The 24,418-nt window shown below is 40.5% G+C and overlaps 1 long non-coding RNA gene across 1 annotated transcript; it reads left to right on the top strand.

Moving 5' to 3' along the window:
- The first annotated feature begins 7,337 nt into the window (after nt 1-7,337).
- LOC125794546 (uncharacterized) lies at nt 7,338-10,285 on the top strand. Its single transcript, XR_007433647.1, has 3 exons — nt 7,338-7,931; nt 9,726-9,834; nt 10,148-10,285. It is a non-coding gene; the product is annotated as an uncharacterized LOC125794546 (long non-coding RNA).
- The last annotated feature ends 14,133 nt before the right edge of the window (nt 10,286-24,418 follow it).

Below are 24,418 nucleotides of genomic sequence, written 5' to 3'. Positions count from 1 at the left end.
TGCGGAAAAAAGGGGCGGTGCCCCGTTAGCGATGACGTGGCGCTATGTTCACTAAAGGGTGGATGTTCACTTAACTGTATTTTGACCAGTTTTGAAGAAATGACAAGTCAAATAACATCCATTCTTAATGTAGGTTATTTTAGGCAACTATACTGTTCAAACTACACACTTGGTGGTGTTAAAAATGTTTGTTTAAACTTAGTTAGGAAACATGATCACATAAACGTGGCTGTTCACAAAAGTGTTATTTTTCCACTTTAAATCCACCTGTAAGTCACACCTTCACCAAACCACGGTTAGGTTGTTCAGGGCGCCCAGTCAGATAAACTGACATTTGTAAGCTGTTTATTACGTTGTAAAAAATCATGGTTAGGTGGACTTAAAGTGGAAAAATAACACTTTGGTGAACAGCCACGTTTATGTGAACAAGTATCCTAACCATGTTTTTTACAACGTAATAAATAGCCCAAAAAAAGTGTCATTTGATCGGCCTGGGCGCCCTGAAGAACCTAACTGTGGTTTGGTGTATGTGTGACTTAAAAATGGCGTTAAATTGGAAAAATAACACTTTGGTGAACCCCCACGCTTTGGTATAACATTTAAATGTGTTTAATTACATTCAAATACGTATTAGGTCAATGAGGAGAACAGGTATGTCAACATAATGCACTTTTTGGGGGTGTGAAAGGTTTTTTAGTTAGGAGTTAGGAGGTTAGGAGTCAGGTTCACCAAAGCGAGGCTGTTCACCAAACTGTTTTTTTATCAATTTTGGACAAATGAAAGGTCAAAGATAAAATATTTTTAGTGTAGGTTACTGTAGGGGAGGAGACTGTTCTAATGACATATTTTTTTGCTGTGTAAAATCTTTTTTTCAAGTAGTTAGGAACTTTGTTCACCAAACTGTATCAAGTTCACCAATACGTAGAAAGTTCACCAATACGTAGAAAATTCACCAACATGTCGTTGTTACCTAACCCTAACCAAACGTTACCAAATATGGTGGTGGATGAGTCACAGGGGGTGTGGCCAAGTTCACCAAAGTGTATTGGTACCGTTTGGTGAACTTCATGCCTACCCCTAACCGAACTTTACCAAATATGTTTGTGGATGAGTCACAGGGGGTGTGGCCAGGTTGACCAAAGCGTCCAGGTACCGTATGGTGAACTCTTTCCTAAGTAACATTTTTTTCATGTCCGAAATCGGTGGGCGTGGTCTGGGGGCGTGGCCACGCCCCCTTAACGGGGTTTCAGAGTGATCTAAAGCTAACTTTTGAACCTTGACTTGTACAGCTAAACCAGAAAACTTAGCCATTTATCGGATTGGAGTACAGTGTTTTAGGGTTAGGGACCAGGTTCACCGAACTGTATTAAGTTCACCAATACGTGGAAAGTTCACCAACAAGGTATTAAGTTCACCAACATGTTGCTGTGACTGAATCCTCAAACAGACCCTTTCTTTCCAAGTTATGAGTGTTTGAATCTTGGGTTTTCTAGGTTGTTTTTTGAGTTCAACATGCCGACTTCTGCCAAAGGTCACTAGGCTTTTCCGTTAGGTTGTTCAGGTCAACTATACGGACATTCTGACAGTGGGTTCGAGTGTCTTTGTCCCATACTTTAGGAGATAGGACTTCAAGTTCACAAATCCGTTATGGGTTCACAGAGGTGTTATGACTTTGGTCTGTATGTTTTTTTCACGCATGTATAACTTTTTGCCCAAACATCCTAAAATTATGGGACGCCCATGAGGGCGCCCTACGCGTCATGAGGATGATGCCTGTGTCATTTACGTGCGAATCGGAGACATTTTGTTGAATAGGTGTTAGGACTGACCAAGACAGTTCAGTGAACCAATGACAGTTTGGTGAACTTTCGGCTATGGACTGATCATGGTCTCCTCTTTCAAATTAGGAGAGTTAGGAGTGACGTTTACAAAAATGTTACTCACTGTGAACGCCATCTGGTGGTTTGGCTGCGGTACTGCAATTTTTACTAACATGGAAACGGAAGTAGATAGAAACGCCATTCCAATTTAAAAAAAAACTAGGGCCTCCCTGGATCACTACACAGTTGGAATGGTGTCTCTAGCTCTTTCCTACGATCGTCAAAGTTTTTCTATGGGATTTCCCATTCATTTTTTTTGACCTTTGAACTTCAATAACTTTTGATAGAAAGGTCAAAGGTCAATTCTGACACCACCACTGGATTCCATTTTTCGAGTAGATAATTATAGACCCCATGTTCACAAAAGCGTATCGTGCCCTAATTAGGGTTAGTGTTTAAGAAATTGGCTGGGCTGAAGATTCTGAGCTCGTGCTTACGTCCTCACATGTCGCGGGAAGTTCAGTGTTCACGTGTCTTCAGTGAGAGCTGCTCCCAGGCAGAGAGCTACATACGTTTGGCTCCACGTTTCTCCGTGAAGAGTCATTTAATTTACATTTTAAAGTCATTTTCTGTTCCTTCTGTGCGTCATAGAAGATTTTCCTCCACCTATACCCAACGTTCTCACATACGTCAGCAGCGCATCACTCTGCTCGGCGCAGTTGTTTTGAGAAGGACCGCTCTTCTTTCACCATGCCTCACTCCAAGCCTCAGAGATGATCAAGTCTGGAATGAACATTGGTCGTTTGAACTTCTCCCACGGTTCTCATGAGGTTTGGCCTTTTGTTTTTCCCACTATTTTTTACGTCACTGTGACGAGCAGACAGGCTTCTGTGCTTGCTAAATTTCCTTCGTGATCAATAAAGTATCTATCTATCTGTCTGTCTGTCTGTCTGTCTGAGCCCAGGCAGCCGCAGGAACGTCCGGTTTCCTTTTATGCACCACATCCCCCGTATCCCTTGGTTCTGGAGGAGAGTGGTCCAAGGCCTCATTATGACAACTTGGAGGATAAGGTAGACAAGAACGAGATGCCGAGGCCGATGCCGACCACTGACATTTTCTTCAAGGAGCTACCACACACACGTAAGTATTATTCCTATTGAGAGGTTTAACAATTGTTATTTTAATAGAAGCATATTAATTGTTCTGTGCTTTTAATAGACTTGTTACAGAAGGACCCAACACGGGTCCGCCTGTGCGGAGTGTTCGGCCTTCTGGCCGGATATTTCATAGGAATATGCGGCCACAGGACAGGAGTCCTGACAAATATGTTGGTCTCGGAAGTCCGGGAAGCCCAGCTAGAAGGTGAAACTGTGAGTATGTTACAGGAATGATTCTTACATATTTGGAAAGTACACAGGAAATTTGGCAGTGTTAAATGAACACTGTTAGTGTAAAATTAACACTTATTAGTGTTAAACTTTACACTCTCAGTGTTGATTTAACACTGCCAAATTTCCTGTGTACTCACCCCCTGTGTTACAGGAAGTCTAAAAATACGCTTTGGTAAACACAGACACTTTAGTAAATATATTTCCTAACTCCCTAACCCTAGCTCTCAGGAAGCTCAAAATGTACCAGTCTTGTCTGTCTAGTCTCCATAATAAACATTATATAAACGATAAATACATATTCACTGAAATCAACTTTTAATGGGTTGCTCTTTTTTTGTTTCTCATTTTTCAGGGAGCAGGGAGAAAGTGATAGCGAGGAACCGGACCTTCGCCAAGGACACCATTATTATTATTTTTTTTTTTGTAAATAGTTAATATTTGTAAATATATTTACAAATATTAATAAAAATATGTTTTTATATAGAATAGCAAAATGTGTCAATCTGTCCGTCTAGACGCCAAAATAAACCTAATGCTACCGATAATTACATATAAGTTAACATTATTAAAAAACTTCAAAAATACACCTTTGTAAACTAAGACACTTTAGTAAACACATCCCCTAACTCCCTAACCAAAGGTTTTGGGAGGCTCAAAATGTGTCAATCTGTCCGTCTAACCCCCCATAATAGCTGGTATTCCCCCCTTTATATTGATATACCATTAAGAGAAATTTATTTTTCTTTATTAACAAAAGGTATTATGTCTAATATAAAAATATATTTATATTTATATCCAATTAATAGAAGATTCACAGTTCACTTTTTTTTTCCTGTTTCCCTTTTTTGCCCCAGGGAAGAAGAACAAATTGCGAGTGTATTATCTGTCCTGGCTGAGGAACAAGATCTTGCACAATGACCCGGAGGTGGAGAAGAAGCAGGGCTGGACCACAGTTGGGGACCTGGAAGGCTGTGTCCACTACAAAGTTGGTAAGTTCCAAGTTCATTTCTGGACACAAGACAGTAAAGCCGTTTCAGTTTTAAAGAATTAACTGAATCCTGCTGTGACTTTAAAGAAGTCATTTCTTACGCTGGTGCGGTAGATTAATGCACCCCCTGTGACTCATCCACCACCATATTTGGTAAAGTTCGGTTAGGGTTAGGCAGACAGTAAAAGTACAAAAAGGAACGTTGGACGAGGAGTGAGATGAGGAAGTTAGGAAAAATAAAAATACACCCTGGTAAACACAGACACTTTAATAAATACATTTGCCAGTCTTGTCTGTCTAGTCTCCATAATAAACATAATATAAACAATAAATACATATTCACTGAAATCAACTTTTAATGGCTTGCTCTTGTTTTGTTTCTCATTTTTCAGGGAGCAGGGAGAAGGTAATAGTGAGGAACCAGACCTTCGCAAAGGACACCATTTTTTTTTTTTTTTGTAAATAGTTAATATTTGTAAATATAAAAAGTTTTGAAGTTTGCTGTGTTTGTGAGTGTGTGTCTCTGTGTGTGCAAATAAATATGTTAATGTTTAAGAAATGTCTCTTTTTTCTTGTAGTGTAATACATTAATAACATATAAACAACATTTTAAATTAAGTTTAATTATATTCTAATAGGTATTAGGTTATTGAGAAGAACTAAATAGAAACTTTAGATACTTAATATTCGACGACTCTGTTAAGAAAAGGTGTTATTTAAACATATTTTTGATGTTTTTATATAGAATAGCAAAATGTGTCAATCTGTCCATCTAGACGCCAAAATAAACCTAATGCTACCGATAATTACATATAAGTTAACATTATTAAAAAACTTCAAAAATATCACGTTACATGTCCCAATGTGTCATGATTTTTCATTTCTAGGGCTCTGGCAACACTTTGGGACATTGTTTACATACTTGTTAATCTTGAATAAATGTTATTAATGGTTAAGAAATGTCTCTTTCTTGAACATACACATCAATATAATAAGTCAATATAATATACACGATGTATAAGTAGTGCAGGGTTCTTTTGCAGGGTCCATGGTGGTAAGTTAAATGTAAAACCTGAAGAAACACCCCTTTTAAATTTTTCTTTTTGGTTTAGGACTAAGGATCACGAAAGCGTGGCGGATCTCCAAAGTGCTTATTTGTCATTTTTGGCTAAACCTTACGTCCTATTTTCACCAAACCTATACCTATGTGTTGGGGACGGCAAGCCGCACCAGATGACACAAAATTTTTGACCAAAAGTATTTACTGTAAGGAGATAGGGCCCAGTTGTTTTTTTACAGAAAGCGAAGGGTTAATCCACTAATTCATTGGTCACTTGGTCCGGCTCGGCGTGCCGACCCACCCCAACAAGTTTGGTAGTGGTCAGACTTACGGCTTAGCCAAAAAATGCAAAAAAGCGCTTTGGAGATCCGACACGCTTTGGTGATAAAAGCCCTAACCAGATGATTTTACACTTAAAAAAGCTTTTTAATTGCTAAAAAGTGAAATGTGTGGAAGAAGACCCAAGTACAATGAACATATGCGAGTTTGGTGACCCTAGGGTCAAAGGTCGCTGAGATACGATTTTTTTTTTCAAATTTTTTTGAAGCCTGAGTGTAGGCCAGAAAATCCCTTTTTTGCTCCCATGAGGGCTAGGAAGGTCACGAAATTTGGTTTGCATATTGTATTCATCATTCTGAAAAACATATCCAAATTTGGTGAGTTTGTTTTGGCAATTTTTATTTATTTATATGTTTAGGACTAAGGATCACGAAAGCGTGGCGGTTCTCCAAATTGCTTTTTTGTCATTTTTGGCTAAACCAAGTTTTGGCTAAACTAAGTCCTATTTTCACCAAACCTATACCTATGTGTTGGGGACGGCAAGCCGCACCAGATGACACAAATTTTTTGACCAAAAGTATTTACCGTAAGGAGATAGGGCCCAGTTGTTTTTTTACGGAAAGCGAAGGGTTAATCCACTAATTCATTGGAGTAAATGTGACATAGGGCTTTGGACGTGGGAGGGGCCTGCGAGGGAGGGGGAGGGGCTAGGGCCGCAGGACCACTGCAGGCCACAAGGGGGCGGTCGTGTGCTTCACATATCCGAAGCACTTGTCCCTACCACCTAAAGAAAGGAGAGAAGAAAAAGTGTCCTGAAAGACGACCTGCAGCCTTTCAGAAATGGTATATCAAAGGAGCTGATGCTGAACACGGTGCAGCGAGGTGTGGGAACACATTACCAGGTTATCGGGCACAAGCTCTACCGAGAACAGGACTGCATGTTCCCGGCAAGGTGCAGTGGAGTGGAGCATTTTATCCTGGAAGTGATTGGACGTGAGAGATAAATTTGAAGGGGCTGAACGTTAATTTTAATTAGTTGCTTTTGTTTTCTTATTTTTCAGACTAAAAACCTCTCACCAACCAAAAAGGCGGCGGTGCGCAGGTACATGTGCCACTCGGAGGCAGTAGCCTCCAAGTTTTATGTGCCACTTAGCACCGAGGAGGCCCGGATGAAGAGGAGGAAGAGGATGTACAGGAGGAAGAGGACAGTGAAGAAGAGGAAGAAGAGGAAGAAGAAGGCCCAGAAGAACCAGAAGAAAAAGAAGAGGCCGACCGCCACTCCGGAGAGGCCATTCTCAGTTCTCCACGCTATAAAACATACAGCAAAAGACATTTTAAAATATTAAGGGATGGGAATTTTCTTTTTTGTGCAGTACATTGCTTTAATTTTTTTTTTTGTTGCTTTTACATAGTTTTCATTGTTTTTGAATAGAAACCTTTTATATTGTGTAGTATTTTTAAAGAATGAAAACTTAATGCTTGCTTTTATTTGTTTTCCCCATTGTTTATTATTATTATTATTATATTTAATTTTATTTTGTTTAGTGTCTTTTTTTTTGCTTCTTTTTCTATTTATTTTTTATTTCTGTATTTTATTTATTTATTTTTTAACATTGTTTTCCTATTTATATTTGGTTTTCCTTCTGTAGTTTCTTAAAAAAAAGAATGCTTGCTTTTATTACATTTAATTGTCCTCTGTTCATTTATTGTTGTTGTTTTTTAATAAAGTCGCTGCTTGAATTATTTTTCCGCTTGTTTATTGTGCATACTTTATTGCATCTTTCTGAAAATAAGCAATTTTATAGTGTTATTAAAACACAGACAAGCATGCTATTAGAAAATGTAACAGGTTACTAGCAATCAAAACAACTAGCTAAGTTAGCCGATTTTGTCAATGAATGTTTTATATTACAACACAAACCTATTGCCTACATCTCAGTCAAACCTAGAATCTCCTAGGTATTTAGTTCGCTAACCAGATATATTAATATTCAAATTCCACAAAAACGTTACATCTCAGTCAAACCTAGAATCTCCTAGGCACCCCAAACCCAAAAAGTATAAAATATATTTGTAAAGTATAAAGTTCATTAAACTATTGTTGCTTGTTATAACCGTGGTTTCGTACAATGAGCAGTCGGCCAAGTTGACTTTTATTTTGAAGCATGTGAAAAAAAACTGTGGTGACGTCGTTTCCGGGACTCAGGGACGAGCTAGGTGTCGTAGAAGAGGTCGACTGACAAATGATATCTGCGGCCTGACGCTGTTGGCTGAAAACCGAGAATATATTTAGAATATATTCTTTCCTCCTCAAATTTTTTCAAGCACTAGTGGGATAAAACTGTGGATTATAGGAGACTGGATTGACTCTTAAGTTTGGACGCGTTTTGAAGGTAAGAGCTTGGGCTAGCGCTGAGGGGTGTTGAGGGGGATGTGGGGTTTCCCGCCGCGGTAAACAAACAGTTTTTAACTGTAAACATGCGCTTCGACGCGCTTTTTCAGCTCTAATTCAGTAAAACAGAGCACAGTTTCGGAATCAGGAGAGCCAACCGATTAGAATGGTGTATAACATGACCGCATTCGATCAAATATGAACGAACTATAAACGCAAATATGAGAGTTATGTATTCTTATATTCATAACCAAGGCATATTTCGCCCTAAATGTTTATTTTCTGAAAGGAGATACTGCTAAATAGGCTAAATAACTGAAAAAGCAGATATTCTAAGCTTTAAAATTATATATTGTTTGTCTATAATGAGCCTATAAGTGTTCATAACTATTCATAAACACATCCATATATTATTTTTCATTTCTGGCCCGCCGGCGGGCCAGGGCGTGTTAAGAGGTTAACCTCTTAAGCTCCAAGCCTATTTTGACCATTTTCCACCTGAAATTACATACTCACATTTGAAGGCTTATCGCTCTAATATTAAATAATTCAGAGTCAAATCTATGAATTAATATTACTTAAAAGCCTTTACACAATTCATTTAAGACACTTTAATTATTCAATTGAACATGTAATGGCCAAAATATGGTAAAAAAACAAAACAGGAACATTTTAGGCGCTTTTCAGATTTTCTATTTTTATTTTTTTTTTCAGACATATAAAATGAACTATTTATATGGATGAAGGGTTTTACTAGCTAACATCGTAAAATTTGTCCGATATAGCCATAAAATTTTGGTGATTTTAGGACTTACTGTGGCCGAGATATTTAGCTTTATTTGCGTCAGTGCGTTTATAAGGGCCAGCGTTTGGTTAGAGAGTTAGGAGGTGTGTTAACAAAAGTGTATATTTCATGTTTTTGAATTAAAACTAATTTTGTCTTTTAAAAAGATTAAAACCCAATCTTACAAATTTTAGAGTACCTCCCTCCTCCATCATCAACCTCGTAAGGACACTTTAGGGACCCATCAGCTATTCACCTAGGTATTTCTCGGTATAAGTAGGTTTATTAGGGCGACTAGACAGACAGATTGACACATTTTGGGCTTTCTAAAACCTGTGGTTGGGGAGTTAGGGTATTCATTCACCAAATGGTCTCTGTTCACAAAAGAGTATATTTTAAGTTTTTGAATAATGGTAAATAATATGTATTTCTCGGTATGTTTATAAGGTTTATAAGGGCGACTAGACGGACAGATTGACACATTTTGGCATTTCTAAAACCTTTGGTTGGGGAGTTAGGAGGTGTGTTAACCAAGAAGCTCTGGTGAGTAAAATTTACCTGCTGATAGATAGCACTGATAGATTATGATGCTATACTTAAACTGGTGTGTATCTAAGCAGAAAATGCAGAATAAATGTAGCTGAATTGACCGGGGCAAGTTAAAACGTCAAAATGCAAGTTACCTTATTAGTTACCTCTTAATTTCAACAGTTGCATTCATTTGTATGTTTATAGATGTATAACAACCTGCTGTAGAATTATTTGTATATTATATAAGTAGTAGTCATTAACGAAAACTTGTAATTTTAAAGAAATTTTGTCTTTTAAAAATCTTAAAACCCAATCTTACAAATTTTAGAGTACCTCCCTCCTCCATCAGCAGCCTCGTAAGGACACTTTAGGGACCCATCAGCTATTCACATGTTAAGCACTTGAGGTGCGAACACGCCCCCCGTTATACAGGTATAAGTAGAAGCACACTTCTTCACTAGTTCACTTCTTTCCCTACAGACTGGAGGAACAGACTGCTGAATCTCCGCTGCTGATCCAGGAACACACCGCTGAAGCTACGCTGCCGACTGCTTGTTCTCCGTTGCTGATCAAGGATCAAGAAGCTCTGGTGAGTAAAATTTACCTAGCACTAATAGATTATGATGCTATCCTTAAACTGGTGTCTAGCTAAACAGAAAATGCAGAATAACTTTAGCTGAATTGAGCAGGCAAGTTAAAACGTCAAAATGCAAGTTACCTTGTGTAACTATAGTTAAAGCTAGTTTTTAGCTTGATTTTTTTTTAAATTGTACACCATAGAAAGCAGGTTGACTCAAGGTATGGATTGGCAATAAGTTAATGTGTGTTTCAAAAGATGTTGTTGTCATGAGTTTCGTCGAATTTATTTGTCCTATGTTTAAAAATGTGCTCATTTATTTCAGATGGCTCCCTGTCCAGTTTGCCAGAAGGTGCTGTCCTCCATCTCTGCGCACCTTTCCACAGTACATCATGTGGAAAACGTAGAGGAGAAGAAGATCCTGATTCAGCTGGCGAATCAGAAAGTGTCGATCCTGACATCTCCGTGTTGTAGCGGCTCAGTGGTTTAATACCTGGTGCTAATTGAGATGTTGAAATATTTTTTAATTGGGCGCCAGTTATTAAATTAATTTAATTAGATTAATTAATTAATTAATTAATTAATCAAATTAATTAATAACACAAGACATCTCAGGGTGTGGTTTCTACAGGTGACAGAAATTTTCATAACCAAGTTATTCAGAAAAACACACTGAAATGACAGGTTTTGTAAAATAAAAGTATTTATTAAATCACACAGATATGAGTAAATAATTCATTAAAAAGTCATAAATGTAGCCATTAGATATCAAATCATAGTGTAGAATAATAAATGAGAAGTAAAACAACAAACACGTTATAATGCTGACATGAAAGGAATAGAGATTAATAGAACTATTAAGTGAATATTTCTAAATAAGGGTCTAAATGTAATGAGGTCAAACTAATCAAATGAGAACACTAAAATAAGTAGATAAGTAAGATATTTTACGGCCTACAAAGATCATCCCTTTCGCCAAATAACTAAAAATTAATCTATACTACGAAGAGAGTTAAGAACAATAACCAAACTAGACTTGACCAACCAAAACACCAATTGCTGAGAGAAATACCCAAACTGCCTTACTCTGAGACGTCTACAAAGGGGGGTCCCCATCGGTTCGGTCCGCTGTTTAAACCTCTTGTTCGGCTGACATCCTGCACCCCTAGAAGGTCCGGTGTGGACCCATCCGCAGGGTAAAGATGGTGCTCTGTGGGCCAGCGGCGCACCTGGACGACACCCGCTTCTAGTCTCTGCACAGGGAAGGCCTTCCCTGGAGCTGGCTCGGCTGGCGTACCCTCTCGGTGATCCGTCGGTTGGTCTAGTTGGTTTACTGAACTATATTAACTATCTTGGCAAGCAGGAGAACTCTGTAGATCATAAAATAGCCTAGTTATTTAAACTAGGATAGCTAATATTAATATACTTGAAGATTAAATGCACTAGTCTAAGAAAACTAACTTAAGATGACTACACTAATAGTCTATCCTTTCTCCATCTCTGGGCTCCCTAACCTCTCTCCTCTAACTGTTTTCCTCAACTCATCTTCTTCCACTCCTTCTCTAACTCCAACTGAACTGCTGCTTCTCCTCCAACTGCTCCGAACTGCACTGCAAACTCTACTGGAAACTGAACTGTGTCTGCCCAGTTTAACTATTAGACTCTGTGGCCTGTTTGGCCCTCGAGCTATGATTGGCCCTGTGGCCCAAATGTCTTTGTTTTGATTGGTCTAGGAGCAATTTCAAACTTTGGCAGGGATTCACAAAGGGCCATAAACCCCCCCTCGCTCACATGGTCAGCATGCTTCAGCATTTTTCTAATAGATCAAACCAAAAGAAAACTCAATTAAACAGTGGATCAAAATACATTTTTCAGCATATCAGTTTGTGATGATAAATTCAGGAAACACAATCTTACAATTGAATCACAATAAATGTAATATATATATATTGCCCACAAACAGTTTTGTAATACTCAAGATAATCTTAGAAATACAATGATGGATGGTACTCTGTCAGAAAGAGATCAAGAGTCATGATATTATTTAAACCCAATTAAATCACTAAAATACATGGTTAAACCACTGATAACCAAATAAAGCTAAATTATCAAATGCTAGTTAAACCTTGTTGATTCAGACTTGAATGGGTAGGAAAATTTAAATCAGGACACATCCAGACACATATACCATATACCAGACACATATACCATTATTTAGTAAACATTCTATAAAACACCTTTTTTATATAGTCAATATATATGTATTTTAAGCAAAATCTTCTCAGTGAGAAATTCCTCTTCTCTGCTGAGTGTAGATAAGCGGTTGGCATCGGAATTTACGATGGTGGGGGAAGGAGTTCTTCCTGCACCCCACAGAATTTGAGCCTGCAATGTTGAAAATGGAATCCCAAGCTTAGACCATTTCTGTCAACTTATTTCTTAGTGCTTTGCAGAAATAACTAGGCACAAACCCCTAAATTGGTACAACATTTGGTGAATTAACAATTTCCAAGGCATTAATTAAGTTTTGACACTCTCTTAAGTCCGCAGTCCCGTCCTAGTGATGCAAATGTTGCAAATGTGTTGCAAATGTTCCAAATGTTTACATTAACTCCGAGGTTTATGACTTGGAGGAATGTAAACAGAATTTTACCCTAAACTCGCATTTAGGGCTCTCGGGCGAGGCTGAGTGAAGAAATAGTCAGTAAATGTCATTTTGAAATTTAAGGTTGTTTGAAAAAAAGATTACTCCAAGGTTTTTTAGAGTGTTCTGGGTTCGAAGTTTCCTTATAGGCCGTAAAGTGGGGGTAGTGTGTGTTTGTGTCCAAGCAATGAAGAAATCCTCTGGTTAATCCACTACATTCCCCCCCCATCGATCGATGGGCCACTGGACGTTGGGTCATCGGTCGATGTCAACCTGGATTTCTGTAGACAGAGCACGTTAGGGTACATCTTTCATGCAATTGGTGTCTTGTTGGTCATGCTTTCTTAAGACAATCTACTACAAGGTCGCTGACAGAGTTTTTGGTCTAATGGATATACAATTTCTCTTTTGAGGTATCTATCAGTTTGTTTTTTTTTTGTAGCTATTGGCTTTTGGTTCTGAATAAAATAGTTAATTTAATGTGATAGTGTGGCAACAAGCATAGGAAAGGGTCACAAATAGTTTGCTAGCTATTTGTTCCTTTATAACTTTATCAAGACAACCTACCCATAAGGTATGCTTCAATAATTAGCCACTACTTAGTCAACAATTGAGAACAATATAGCGGAGCAAACGTAGTCAGAAGGGAAACAAAATATGTTTTGGGCACCTGAAGAGAGGAGAAAGAAAAAAAAAAAAAATTGGCACCCCCCCTCTCCACGTATTTATTATACTGCTATGCTAATGGTTTGAAATGGTGATTCAAACTCTAGGTTTAACAAAATATCCAATTTGTTGTGGGTTATGCTACTCGGATAGGTGAGTTCCAGACAATGAATGTGTGGTACGTTCTCAATTTAACAATTGCGTCAGGCCAGAAAATGGTGGACAATGAACACTCAGTGTGTCTAAGTATTTGGCCCAGTATTATGATTTAACCTAGGGCATTATTGGTCCCGACTTGTCCCATGGGGCTTTTGCATAGTTTAATTGGGTTACAGTGAACTTGTTTGAGAATCAGTTTAATAAAACACTGACGATGCGGGATTTGGTTCCAGATGCGAGGCAGTTTGTCTGCCTTTGCCTGAGGACCAAACCAATGAGACCTGAGCTCGCGAATTGTTTTGCCAGTGCTGTGCTGGGACCTCACCAGTAGCTTGTCAGCAGTGTAGCACAATGGTTGGTATCCAAGCGTGCTTTTTCCCAGTTTTGGGTGTTTCCGCAGTTCACCGCTAGAACGGTGAGATATACCAACACCTGAGAAAGTGTGGTTCAGCGAAAAAGTTGTGGCCTGAGCCATTTCAATAGGGTCTGGGGGACGTCCCCCCCATCTGGCAAATGCACCTGCCACAGTGATGAGATGTTTGTTCCTTCGGACAAATTTCATGAGTCTTTCGACCCAATCCATTTGTGGAATTGGCCATATACCACACAGATCTTCTGAAGATTGGGGCTGAAAACACACTAGCCTTTTTCCAACAAGTGGCAGATATGTCAATTGTGGGAATGCTCGGTGTGTTTCCCCCATCATTTTGTGGTCCACCCATGGGTGATCGAGGGCCTGGGCTAGGCTCTCCCCCCCATGGCGCTGAGGCACCACGAATGAAGATGAAGCGTGTGTATCTGGGGCATAAACAAACAGGCCCTTGAGCATCCTGAAAGACGCACAGTAAGTGGCAAGTGGATCAAGTTGAAATGCCAGTGTTCTGAAAGAAGTGTTGCCACATGCACCAATTGTCATGTTAACTTTCCATTTGATTTGAGCATTCCGAAAAGCACATCCATCTGTGTAGATGGTGGGAATGTTTTTACATTCATAAGAATCCAAGGGACTGTGTTTGTCTGGAACCACTGGTGCAGGAACACGAAGAGAACAATCCTTTTGGTGCATGAACAGAGGATCACAGTTAGTCCGTGGCAAGGAACCTGCAGGTGGTCTGTGAACAGCTGACTTGTCAGCCCATGGAACAAAGATTTCACCGTTGACCGTTGTGTTAAGAGTGAATGACTTTCCAGCTTTTGGGTTGTACTCATCTACAGCCATAGAGGGAGTCAATGCCCATGAACAGGTGTTTTGTTTTAGAGTCATGCTAGGGGACTCTAAAGATGGTGGTTTCAGAATCCTGACTGTGAGCTTCTCATTGATTTCCGTGGAATTTGAAGGCTCAATGTTGCTAGCAACATGATAGCATTGAACTCTATCCTGTGCCTTAGGACAGGGCAGGGGTTCGCAAACCTGTGCCCAGATTCTACGATGCTGAAAGTCAATCAATGGTTTGAATCGGTCAAGGAGGTCTTTGCCAAAGAGCAATGGGACATTCTCCAATGGAGAAATGTGAATTGGATGGGTGAGGCTCATTGGACCGATGGCAACGTGCGCCAGGGCTGCAGAATGCAGAGTGATACCAGTGTGCGAATGTGGTTGAAGGTGAAGAGCACACTTTTTCAGAGGTATCTCTTTGTTGTTTCGGCGGGCTGTCGCCCTCACCTGGTCAAAAAGTGAATTTGACATCAAAGAAATGTCTGACCCCGTGTCCAAAAGAGCTTCATACCCGAACACATCTTCCAGCCTGGTGGCTAGATAGAATTTTGGTGTTGTCCCTTTCTCGGTTAAGAAACCCAAGAATTGTTTAGGTGGTGGATCCTCCAGGCTGAGGGAAGGAGCTTCCTCAGTGTGGTTGTCTTCAGCGTCTGGCTGTACAACCAAGGCGGCATTGGAGTGGATGGATTTCGCACCCCCCCAAGCAGGTTGATCTGGAGCATGGACAATTGGCAAGAATTCAGATTCAGCATTGTCCTGCTTGCGTATTTCGTTACGAAATTGTCTGAGCAGACTGCCGTCTTTAGTGCTCAGGTTAGTTGGATATCTCTCATGCTTGTGCCCTTTAGGTGGACACCAACGTTTGTGGTGCTTTGGGCTCTTTCTCCTGAGCGGAGATTGAAGTTTGCTGGAGCTCTGTGCTCGAGCATGGTGCTGTGAGTGTTTGCCATTCCAACTGCGTTTTATCCTACCTTTCCTTCGATAGGAGGGCTTTTGGTCACTTTGCTTGGCCCAATGTAGGGACGAGCGACGCCAAGAGTGGAACACTCTCTGGTTTTTGTGGTTTAACTGGGTCTTAGGTGGCATTGGAGCCTTGTGTGCCCCTTTTTGCTTGACGTGGGAGGACTGCTCATTAATTATCAGGACGTCATTTGACTCTGATTTTTTATTAATGTTTTGTTGGAACTTAGCAAATCCTCTGAGAGCCAAATCACGCAGCTGCCGGCTTGTTAGCGTACGAGGGCAGGCTGCGACTCCAAAAGAGTGACTGGTGGAGGGATGGAGGTTTCTCACGAACAATGTTTTGAAAACTTCCTCTTCCTCCATTCCAGGCTCATTTCTATAGCCGAAATAAGCTAGCCTGAGGCGGTGATAGTACTGTAGGGGTGTTTCCTGGCGGCTCTGCTTAATTGCAAGAGCTGCAGCAAGGCCGGTTTGAACAAGGTGGTTGGAGAACTCATTCTCCAAAGCCTTGCAAAGAGCAGGATAATCTCTCTTAACCTGGGGTGGTTGGCGCTCAATGAAACGTCCAACTTCCCGACTAGAGGACACCTTAATGAGGTAGATTTTATCATCTACCGTGGCCTTGGGGAAACGGCGTAAGAAGAAGTCAATGTCGCGAAGATACTGGTGGACATCATTAGAACCGTCCGGTTCTGGTTCAAAGCGTGGGATGTTACGCGCAATTTTGTCCAAATCTCTATCAGAGGGTGCTTGAGGTTGCACAGAGGTCCCATGTGGCTGGGAACGCTGAGTGAACCTTGGTTCTACTGGCGCTTCAGCACCTTTAAGGGAGACTAGAGGGATTGTATTTGTGGATGGTTGTTGCTTAGGATCCGGAACCCCAGGGGTTCCTGATTTACCAGCTGGATTGATGGGGGAGTCTCCCTCCATCATCAGCTCAAATGTTAACTCTGTTTGGTCTCGAGTTAATTTGACTGCATTGTTAGCATGTGCTAATTCAGTTTGTAGCTCAACCTGTCTTGCAATAGCATGTTTTAGTTTTTCCTGTGACTGATCTGCAAGTTGGGTAGCTATGTTGGCTTCCTTTTGAAGCAGCTGCACTTCGGTTTTGAGGTCTCTTTGGTTCATTTCAGACTGTACAGTTTTGTTCTCTAGGTCTGCAACTCTATCATTTAAAGTCACAATCTCTGCTTGGAGATTTTGAATGGTTTTGGAGGAAGCAGCAAGTTGATCCTGTGACAACAGCAGTTGTTTCCACAGTATTAGGGAAATCGGATCCACTTGTTGCTTGCCCTCAAGGATTTTAGATACACACTCATTGAGGCTTTTGGCAATTAGTGCATGGAGACCCCCACTGTCCATTTGTTGGACTGGGACGGTAAGTCCTGGGGGTAAACCAGCTGTAAGCTCTAAAAGAGCTTTTTCAGTGACACACATTTTGATTTACGTAAAGCACGTGGAATTAAACACTTTTGATGACAAACAAGTTTATTTTATGTTCGAGTTAATTAGCATTGTGCCTTTTCTAAGAAGAAAATCTGTAAAAGTGGGTGACCTAAGGTTACAATTAGTAGATTAATTTTGAAAGAATAGTTAGATTTGTTGTCAGTGGTGCTAGTGAACAGTTTAGTAACTGTAGGCCACTATACACAGTATGTCTAAATATGAGTATAGTTATTAACTATGTACAGGATGGGAGAATTTAACTATGTATTAAGCACAGGTGTGCTGGGTATATGGTTGAGTAACTGATAACTGGATAGGTTTTTTTTTTTTTTTTTTTTTTTTTTTTTTTTTTTAGTGGTTAATTAATTAATTAATTTCAATCAGTTATTAATAATTGATCTTAATCGATCAATAATTAAGCTTAATTTATTTGAAGATGGTTGAATTAAATTGAAATTAATTAATTAACAAAAATTTTATTAACTTTACTTAATCAAATTGATTAAAATGACCAGTTAATTATTTTATGTTGTGATTAGTTACTCAATGGAGATAGCTATTTAGCTTGGTTCAATGTAACATAAAGAGTGATGTTTGAGAGAGCAGACCTGAAACTTAAATTTAACTATTTAATATAAACCGATTAAATGAATGCAGTTATTTGTTTACTTATTTAGAAACCATTTAACCAAACCACAATGCAAATTCCCTTTATTAACTTAACGAAAAGTTTGTTTGAAATTGGCACCCTCTGGCGACAGAAACTCTAAATGCACTCTACAGGATGATAGCAATTACACAAATACAACACCAGGTGGCGACACAGCTATATGGCTAAGTGGCTCCCTCTGGTGGTCAAACAAATGAAATGCACCTTTCTGCACTGTATGCAGTTAACCAAATCAAACACCAGATGGCGATGTGGCAGTGTACCCCCCCTAGTGGTGAGGGGTAGTAAAACACCCTTTGAGTTTGAGTGTAAATAGTCAGGCTGTCCACCAGATGGTGGCAGAGGCCGACTGGTGGGAGTGGTCACGCCCACTGATGATGCCACGTTAAGGACCGCCCCTTGGGTCTGGGACCTGGTCAGCAGATTTGACTGACTCAGTCGACTGTGAATAGCAGAGGAGAAGGACACGGCTGTCCGAAAGTTTAACACAGCAGCAACACACTTCACAAGATGAGCAAAGAGGATTTACATCCTGGCGTGGTTAGTTTAATCACGCACACAATAAACTTCCTGCCACTCAGGGTGGTGTTACGTAAAAGTTAGCTACTCTTTTACGCACGTGGAAGTGTCCAGTACTGCAGGATTTTACGGATTTCGCGCAAAAACCGGCAGTTTTAACTGGAGCGCGGAGTCAATGAGCCGGAAATCCGCGACTCAGACCTGCGCGAAGGCCTTATCAGATCAACACTGGCAAAATATGTCTATTTTACCGGAAACAGTTCGAACTTTATGTAAGTACACACGTATATACACGTATATACACCCGGGTTTAAGGTTGCCCACACACGGCGGTGTGTCAACCAAGCTTATTTTACAAATAAGAGTAATGTTTTCAAGAGCGCTCAAGTACCACACACACAACTGTACACGTTATACAGACACACAGGGAACTGTGCGCGCGACGCACACACAGCGGGGGACTGGCCAGTCCTGAATTGTAAACAAAGAACACGTGTAGAACATGTGCGTGTGTTTCTAACACGCTAGGTTTATGCAGTTAACTCCAGCTAGGCCAGCTAGCCAGCAGCTAACGCATTTAATAATAAAAACAAAATACACTTTATTCTGCAACTTACAGCGCTATTTTCTGGAACTGGTTATGAAATGTGTATATTCTGGTCTCGCGGCGGAGAACCAATAAGAATATAATCCTGCCCCACGTTGGCGCGCCAATTATGTAGCGGCTCAGTGGTTTAATACCTGGTGCTAATTGAGATGTTGAAATATTTTTTAATTGGGCGCCAGTTATTAAATTAATTTAATTAGATTAATTAATTAATTAATTAATTAATCAAATTAATTAATAACACAAGACATCTCAGGGTGTGGTTTCTACAGGTGACAGAAATTTTCATAACCAAGTTATTCAGAAAAACACACTGAAATGACAGGTTTTGTAAAATAAAAGTATTTATTAAATCACACAGATATGAGTAAATAATTCATTAAAAAGTCATAAATGTAGCCATTAGATATCAAATCATAGTGTAGAATGATAAATGAGAAGTAAAACAACAAACACGTTATAATGCTGACATGAAAGGAATAGAGATTAATAGAACTATTAAGTGAATATTTCTAAATAAGGGTCTAAATGTAATGAGGTCAAACTAATCAAATGAGAACACTAAAATAAGTAGATAAGTAAGATATTTTACGGCCTACAAAGATCATCCCTTTCGCCAAATAACTAAAAATTAATCTATACTACGAAGAGAGTTAAGAACAATAACCAAACTAGACTTGACCAACCAAAACACCAATTGCTGAGAGAAATACCCAAACTGCCTTACTCTGAGACGTCTACAAAGGGGGGTCCCCATCGGTTCGGTCCGCTGTTTAAACCTCTTGTTCGGCTGACATCCTGCACCCCTAGAAGGTCCGGTGTGGACCCATCCGCAGGGTAAAGATGGTGCTCTGTGGGCCAGCGGCGCACCTGGACGACACCCGCTTCTAGTCTCTGCACAGGGAAGGCCTTCCCTGGAGCTGGCTCGGCTGGCGTACCCTCTCGGTGATCCGTCGGTTGGTCTAGTTGGTTTACTGAACTATATTAACTATCTTGGCAAGCAGGAGAACTCTGTAGATCATAAAATAGCCTAGTTATTTAAACTAGGATAGCTAATATTAATATACTTGAAGATTAAATGCACTAGTCTAAGAAAACTAACTTAAGATGACTACACTAATAGTCTATCCTTTCTCCATCTCTGGGCTCCCTAACCTCTCTCCTCTAACTGTTTTCCTCAACTCATCTTCTTCCACTCCTTCTCTAACTCCAACTGAACTGCTGCTTCTCCTCCAACTGCTCCGAACTGCACTGCAAACTCTACTGGAAACTGAACTGTGTCTGCCCAGTTTAACTATTAGACTCTGTGGCCTGTTTGGCCCTCGAGCTATGATTGGCCCTGTGGCCCAAATGTCTTTGTTTTGATTGGTCTAGGAGCAATTTCAAACTTTGGCAGGGATTCACAAAGGGCCATAAACCCCCCCTCGCTCACATGGTCAGCATGCTTCAGCATTTTTCTAATAGATCAAACCAAAAGAAAACTCAATTAAACAGTGGATCAAAATACATTTTTCAGCATATCAGTTTGTGATGATAAATTCAGGAAACACAATCTTACAATTGAATCACAATAAATGTAATATATATATATTGCCCACAAACAGTTTTGTAATACTCAAGATAATCTTAGAAATACAATGATGGATGGTACTCTGTCAGAAAGAGATCAAGAGTCATGATATTATTTAAACCCAATTAAATCACTAAAATACATGGTTAAACCACTGATAACCAAATAAAGCTAAATTATCAAATGCTAGTTAAACCTTGTTGATTCAGACTTGAATGGGTAGGAAAATTTAAATCAGGACACATCCAGACACATATACCATATACCAGACACATATACCATTATTTAGTAAACATTCTATAAAACACCTTTTTTATATAGTCAATATATATGTATTTTAAGCAAAATCTTCTCAGTGAGAAATTCCTCTTCTCTGCTGAGTGTAGATAAGCGGTTGGCATCGGAATTTACGATGGTGGGGGAAGGAGTTCTTCCTGCACCCCACAGAATTTGAGCCTGCAATGTTGAAAATGGAATCCCAAGCTTAGACCATTTCTGTCAACTTATTTCTTAGTGCTTTGCAGAAATAACTAGGCACAAACCCCTAAATTGGTACAACATTTGGTGAATTAACAATTTCCAAGGCATTAATTAAGTTTTGACACTCTCTTAAGTCCGCAGTCCCGTCCTAGTGATGCAAATGTTGCAAATGTGTTGCAAATGTTCCAAATGTTTACATTAACTCCGAGGTTTATGACTTGGAGGAATGTAAACAGAATTTTACCCTAAACTCGCATTTAGGGCTCTCGGGCGAGGCTGAGTGAAGAAATAGTCAGTAAATGTCATTTTGAAATTTAAGGTTGTTTGAAAAAAAGATTACTCCAAGGTTTTTTAGAGTGTTCTGGGTTCGAAGTTTCCTTATAGGCCGTAAAGTGGGGGTAGTGTGTGTTTGTGTCCAAGCAATGAAGAAATCCTCTGGTTAATCCACTACATTCCCCCCCCATCGATCGATGGGCCACTGGACGTTGGGTCATCGGTCGATGTCAACCTGGATTTCTGTAGACAGAGCACGTTAGGGTACATCTTTCATGCAATTGGTGTCTTGTTGGTCATGCTTTCTTAAGACAATCTACTACAAGGTCGCTGACAGAGTTTTTGGTCTAATGGATATACAATTTCTCTTTTGAGGTATCTATCAGTTTGTTTTTTTTTTGTAGCTATTGGCTTTTGGTTCTGAATAAAATAGTTAATTTAATGTGATAGTGTGGCAACAAGCATAGGAAAGGGTCACAAATAGTTTGCTAGCTATTTGTTCCTTTATAACTTTATCAAGACAACCTACCCATAAGGTATGCTTCAATAATTAGCCACTACTTAGTCAACAATTGAGAACAATATAGCGGAGCAAACGTAGTCAGAAGGGAAACAAAATATGTTTTGGGCACCTGAAGAGAGGAGAAAGAAAAAAAAAAAAATTGGCACCCCCCCTCTCCACGTATTTATTATACTGCTATGCTAATGGTTTGAAATGGTGATTCAAACTCTAGGTTTAACAAAATATCCAATTTGTTGTGGGTTATGCTACTCGGATAGGTGAGTTCCAGACAATGAATGTGTGGTACGTTCTCAATTTAACAATTGCGTCAGGCCAGAAAATGGTGGACAATGAACACTCAGTGTGTCTAAGTATTTGGCCCAGTATTATGATTTAACCTAGGGCATTATTGGTCCCGACTTGTCCCATGGGGCTTTTGCATAGTTTAATTGGGTTACAGTGAACTTGTTTGAGAATCAGTTTAATAAAACACTGACGATGCGGGATTTGGTTCCAGATGCGAGGCAGTTTGTCTGCCTTTGCCTGAGGACCAAACCAATGAGACCTGAGCTCGCGAATTGTTTTGCCAGTGCTGTGCTGGGACCTCACCAGTAGCTTGTCAGCAGTGTAGCACAATGGTTGGTATCCAAGCGTGCTTTTTCCCAGTTTTGGGTGTTTCCGCAGTTCACCGCTAGAACGGTGAGATATACCAACACCTGAGAAAGTGTGGTTCAGCGAAAAAGTTGTGGCCTGAGCCATTTCAATAGGGTCTGGGGGACGTCCCCCCCATCTGGCAAATGCACCTGCCACAGTGATGAGATGTTTGTTCCTTCGGACAAATTTCATGAGTCTTTCGACCCAATCCATTTGTGGAATTGGCCATATACCACACAGATCTTCTGAAGATTGGGGCTGAAAACACACTAGCCTTTTTCCAACAAGTGGCAGATATGTCAATTGTGGGAATGCTCGGTGTGTTTCCCCCATCATTTTGTGGTCCACCCATGGGTGATCGAGGGCCTGGGCTAGGCTCTCCCCCCCATGGCGCTGAGGCACCACGAATGAAGATGAAGCGTGTGTATCTGGGGCATAAACAAACAGGCCCTTGAGCATCCTGAAAGACGCACAGTAAGTGGCAAGTGGATCAAGTTGAAATGCCAGTGTTCTGAAAGAAGTGTTGCCACATGCACCAATTGTCATGTTAACTTTCCATTTGATTTGAGCATTCCGAAAAGCACATCCATCTGTGTAGATGGTGGGAATGTTTTTACATTCATAAGAATCCAAGGGACTGTGTTTGTCTGGAACCACTGGTGCAGGAACACGAAGAGAACAATCCTTTTGGTGCACGAACAGAGGATCACAGTTAGTCCGTGGCAAGGAACCTGCAGGTGGTCTGTGAACAGCTGACTTGTCAGCCCATGGAACAAAGATTTCACCGTTGACCGTTGTGTTAAGAGTGAATGACTTTCCAGCTTTTGGGTTGTATTCATCTACAGCCATAGAGGGAGTCAATGCCCATGAACAGGTGTTTTGTTTTAGAGTCATGCTAGGGGACTCTAAAGATGGTGGTTTCAGAATCCTGACTGTGAGCTTCTCATTGATTTCCGTGGAATTTGAAGGCTCAATGTTGCTAGCAACATGATAGCATTGAACTCTATCCTGTGCCTTAGGACAGGGCAGGGGTTCGCAAACCTGTGCCCAGATTCTACGATGCTGAAAGTCAATCAATGGTTTGAATCGGTCAAGGAGGTCTTTGCCAAAGAGCAATGGGACATTCTCCAATGGAGAAATGTGAATTGGATGGGTGAGGCTCATTGGACCGATGGCAACGTGCGCCAGGGCTGCAGAATGCAGAGTGATACCAGTGTGCGAATATGGTTGAAGGTGAAGAGCACACTTTTTCAGAGGTATCTCTTTGTTGTTTCGGCGGGCTGTCGCCCTCACCTGGTCAAAAAGTGAATTTGACATCAAAGAAATGTCTGACCCCGTGTCCAAAAGAGCTTCATACCCGAACACATCTTCCAGCCTGGTGGCTAGATAGAATTTTGGTGTTGTCCCTTTCTCGGTTAAGAAACCCAAGAATTGTTTAGGTGGTGGATCCTCCAGGCTGAGGGAAGGAGCTTCCTCAGTGTGGTTGTCTTCAGCGTCTGGCTGTACAACCAAGGCGGCATTGGAGTGGATGGATTTCGCACCCCCCCAAGCAGGTTGATCTGGAGCATGGACAATTGGCAAGAATTCAGATTCAGCATTGTCCTGCTTGCGTATTTCGTTACGAAATTGTCTGAGCAGACTGCCGTCTTTAGTGCTCAGGTTAGTTGGATATCTCTCATGCTTGTGCCCTTTAGGTGGACACCAACGTTTGTGGTGCTTTGGGCTCTTTCTCCTGAGCGGAGATTGAAGTTTGCTGGAGCTCTGTGCTCGAGCATGGTGCTGTGAGTGTTTGCCATTCCAACTGCGTTTTATCCTACCTTTCCTTCGATAGGAGGGCTTTTGGTCACTTTGCTTGGCCCAATGTAGGGACGAGCGACGCCAAGAGTGGAACACTCTCTGGTTTTTGTGGTTTAACTGGGTCTTAGGTGGCATTGGAGCCTTGTGTGCCCCTTTTTGCTTGACGTGGGAGGACTGCTCATTAATTATCAGGACGTCATTTGACTCTGATTTTTTATTAATGTTTTGTTGGAACTTAGCAAATCCTCTGAGAGCCAAATCACGCAGCTGCCGGCTTGTTAGCGTACGAGGGCAGGCTGCGACTCCAAAAGAGTGACTGGTGGAGGGATGGAGGTTTCTCACGAACAATGTTTTGAAAACTTCCTCTTCCTCCATTCCAGGCTCATTTCTATAGCCGAAATAAGCTAGCCTGAGGCGGTGATAGTACTGT

Source organism: Astyanax mexicanus, unplaced genomic scaffold (assembly GCF_023375975.1).
Source record: "Astyanax mexicanus isolate ESR-SI-001 unplaced genomic scaffold, AstMex3_surface scaffold_41, whole genome shotgun sequence".
NCBI classification, from domain to species: Eukaryota; Metazoa; Chordata; class Actinopteri; order Characiformes; family Acestrorhamphidae; genus Astyanax; species Astyanax mexicanus.
The sequence above is the reverse complement of the archived record's forward strand: the minus strand, read 5'-3'. Positions and strand labels throughout refer to the sequence as shown.